Source organism: Mercenaria mercenaria, unplaced genomic scaffold, assembly GCF_021730395.1.
Source record: "Mercenaria mercenaria strain notata unplaced genomic scaffold, MADL_Memer_1 contig_4753, whole genome shotgun sequence".
NCBI lineage: Eukaryota > Metazoa > Mollusca > Bivalvia > Venerida > Veneridae > Mercenaria > Mercenaria mercenaria.
In genome coordinates, this window is record NW_026463006.1 from 19101 (window position 1) to 23553 (window position 4453).

The window sequence follows — 4453 nt, forward strand, 5'->3', positions numbered from 1 at the left end:
GCAAAGTACAAGCAAGATCGCCTTTTATAAACGCTGTGAACATAGAGGTGCAATTTTACTATCTTTATGTGAGAACGTTGACAGTTTCTTACGTAGACGAGAGTCTAGTATTGGTTCTTCACCGATGCTTAATTAAGTAAATTAACCACCCGTCATCAAAAAAGAACTTAATATGGCGCTAAACCCAAGAACATAAATTTCCGTCGTGAGCAGGTTTCTTGGCAAGGAGACTTACTTAGTCATGAATCCCGAATTAAGTTTCAATTTGCTATTAAAGCCAAATGAAAGCGCCCAGTACTTTAGGTTTTTAACTTCATGTACAACAGCTACATGACCGGAAGTTTAATCGTTGATAAGTAGGACTTAAATACATGTTCAATGTACGAAAAAAAAAAGATTCCAGTTAATTCAAGCATATCTTCAGAATCGCATGTTGCTGGATTACCAAATATACAGAAATAGAAATGCTTAGAGCATTTACCTTTATAACTTGAGTAATGTATGTTAACAGGACATTTATGTTTAAACTAAATATATAGTTTTTAATGTGAAAGTGATGCCCATCAGGTTATGATTTACTATTGTAAACTTAGATCCCAGACCAAGCGATAAAAATACACATTATTTTTATCGACTTGTCACAATGAAAATCGGTGACAGGAAAAAAAACTTACAATGTATAATGTATACGTGAAATGATCTGGAGAATGTGACGTTAATGAAGTTCAGTTTTACACACATAATGAAAAAAGACCGAGTGCACGTAAAAAAAATTGTTTTGAAACTGAGTCTGAGATATGGTTTTAAAAAATTTAAGAACCTATAATTAATTTAGTGTGACCTAAATGATATTCACAACATCCAGATCAACTGCTATATAAGCCTACTAAGTTCAAAGTAGTATAATAAAATAAAAATCATGTGAATTGACAAAACAGTTTTGCTGGACCTCCACTCCTACATGCAGCCTGTATTCTCATGGTGTGGTTATTTAAATGAATAAAACATATGGAACTGTATTAATTCTTTACTAATCCTGTTAAACATACACGTGTGTGTCATTCAAATACACTTACAATTACCATCGTCATGTAGAAAGTGCAAATTTTTGCTCATCAACACAGGAGATTCTTTTCAGTAATTTTTTTATAAAACAGATTTATTATTAATACTTTATTATTATACATTTTTTTTTGTATTTCCAGCGTCGGTGTAGCTCTAACTTTCACTGTACATAGCACATTTTCAAATAGGGGATGTAATTATATTCTTTGGTAATGATTACAAACCGTCAATAAAGTTGTTCCAAAAATATTTTGATCGTTTTTTTTTTGAGTTGTTGCAAAATTTCAAAAAAGGCGGATGATGGACAAAATCTAAAGATATTTTTATTCCATTTTCTTGAAATAGAAGCGCAGCATCTGACGAATATAACATCATTGTGACCGTACGAGGGCGAGTTATTGGAGATTTGATTAGTTTTAGAAGTACCTGCGGAACCTCTAAGGGGCTTCGGCATCGTCGAAGTACCTGCGGCACTTTACCAAAAATGGCATAACTTCCAAATTCGGATTTTTCTGGATACATTTTATGTTTTGGCAGATCATATGTAATCTATAGATATAATTTACGCTGGCAGTGACGATACTGTTTGGGTGGTCAGCGAAAGGAAATTAGTCTGAACAGTCGTTGATGTGGAAAACTTCATTCCCAACTTATTTGTCCTGGAATTTCTAGTATTTTGATCATTTGCCACTGTTCATCTAGCATGAATATGTACATAATATAAATCTACACCCAGCTTCATTTCCCAATTTTTTAAATAATGCTCCATGCTATAATAAAATAACAAAAATTAAAACAATCACTCAACGATCTCGCTTGTTTTGTACCGGAATCGAAGTACCTTCATTCCTCATCGGCAAAGGTGGTACCGCAGGCACAGTTTAGTACCCGTTTCTTCTTCAGGTACTGCAAAGTTCTCATGATATGACATTTAGTGTTTTACACAAAAACAATCACATTTTTTATTTAGAAATATTTTTCTTTGCACCATTAACTCATGATGCTAACAATAATAACAATCTGAAAGACTGGAGTACCTCAATTACGCCGATTTTAAATGAGCAAGGCGTTGTTTGTGACTTTGTGGACGCACAGACAGGGGAGATAACTAAGACAAGGATTGGAACTAGAAAAACCCCAGCAATATGCACTTTAAATTGTTATCTATAATTTCGTGTAAAACAAAAATTATTTCAAACCAAAGTATATGCGTCAATAAGATATTGTAAACATACGGAAAGTTTACAATTATGGAAACATTTAGAATTTTATTACACGTCTTTCAATGTTTACTAAATATTACAATGAAATATATCTGGTTATTTCACAGGAAAAATACAAAGCATATTTTTGCCTGGTAAGTCATTATTAAATGGGTTAATTTAGTTTATACTTGAAATAAAAAGAACGTGTGTTTGTTTTACATGTAAGATCAAAATAACTTTCACAAAGTTCCGAAAGTCTGTGTATGTAACCTATATAGTCATTTTTAGATTGTTCATTTAAGAATTGAAAAATACCATTCAATTCTTATAATTACAACTATAAAAACTTCTTCCATTTGTTTCCTATTTGGAAAAAATCCATTTTTTTTCAGAAACGAAAAAATTAGTCCGTAAAATTATGAATATTAATTACATCTAATAAATACGTGATGGCTTCATTTAGAAATGAAAGTTGGTCACGTGTGCCGAAGCAGCCAACCAGAAACGTGCAAATCTATGAATTGAGTAATAGTTGTAATTATTATATATTTAGGCAAATAAATATTAAAAAGAGAATGGGGAAAAACACATGTTGATTAAACATAAAAGCCTTTTTTCAGCATAACAATTCTGACATGATAATGTTGCACGTAATTTCATGATGTTGCATGGAAAATGCAAAGCGACTATTGGATATTGGATATTTTATTAAACAATAAAAACATTATATTAATATAAACAGGGCATGTCTTTGTTTTACATGGAACAACAGCTGTTATATATTCGTTTATGGCTACGCCATACGTAACAATATTGAATCTGGTTATATTCATTGTATTTCTATCTAACTTCGAAACAAACACATATCATTTTAGTGCTTGTTAATCTTTGAGGACTTTCTATATTTCAGTTTAAAGAAGGTGTTGCAGTAGAAGATACCGATGACTATTACATCAAGCGACCAGAGGAGACTAGCAAATTCCATTGTGTGGTGTTTGTTTTCGACAGTACATTTGACCCGAGCGCTACAGACACACTTATGGAGGATATTAGTCAACTTAACACCTTACTGTACAAGATCGGTAAAGCGATTTAGATATTGATGCAGTTATCATATGTTGAAAAGAATGGAGTATAACAAAACATGTTTAGCAGTTTGCATATTGTATATAATTAGTATATGTTATCGATTATCCTATTAGCTCAGTTGGTAGAGCATCTGACTTGCAAGCAGAAGGTCGCAGCTTCGAGTCCTGTATTTGGCTTTTCCGCTCCCATTACATTGGTGCCGTGAGTGTATTGACTAGCTTTTGAATTCTAGAGCTAGGGTGAAGCAACGGCTGGATATGTCAAAAGAGTTTGACTTTGAAAAAAGGAGAGAGGAATGTAGCAGTGTGCATATGATATATATAATTAGCTTGTGATATCGATTGTCCGATTAGCTCAGTTAGTAGGGCATCTGACTTACAAGCAGAAAGTCGCAGGTTCGAGTCCTGTATCGGGCTGCACATTTTCCCGCTCCTATTACACAATTTTAAAATCATCCTTTCGCATGGAGTCAGTTTTGTTTCACTAAAAGATGATTAATTCTGGTATTCATGACAATGACTCTAAATTATATAGACTTACCCTAAGCCCTCTTTACACATGGAAACATTCTGTTTATATGGTGAAATTGTTGAGTGAACACCGTTTGTTAATCCTAATTCAGTGTTTCTTATATCAATGCATTGGAAAAGTAAACTATCTATGTTAAATGCTTTGTAGGATAACACAGTCTTTCATGTAACAGTCCTGAAATTTTCTTTGATTTTCTGATATTTCTAGACATTTTCTCCTATACTTTGACGCATATATATGGGTAGCAGAGATTTTTTCTTTCCAACAGTAGCTTTTCCAAAATAATTTTCTTTGTGAAAGTTTGTGAGTTTTAACGTTTTCAAAAAATCGTCTGTTTGTTGACAAAATTCACCGCCAAAAATGTCACACTTTGCCCAGTGCTGTGACTAATTTTATCTTTACATAGTTCTCATTCAGACTTCTAACCCTTGTAATAATTATGCATGTAAAAAGTACATGGTTTGCATGAGGTACTAGGTAAATAGTTACATAAGCCTGCAATAAAATCTTAGCGGAGTTATCTCCATTTTTGTTTTAAAGAAAAATTACCCAAGACCGTTTAT

The 4453-nt window shown here is 32.8% G+C and overlaps 1 non-coding gene across 1 annotated transcript; it reads left to right on the forward strand.

Annotated features, from left to right (window-relative positions):
* Positions 1 to 3702: 3702 nt before the first annotated feature.
* Positions 3703 to 3775, forward strand: Trnav-uac (transfer RNA valine (anticodon UAC)). The gene has a single exon. It is a non-coding gene; the product is annotated as a tRNA-Val (tRNA).
* The last annotated feature ends 678 nt before the right edge of the window (positions 3776 to 4453 follow it).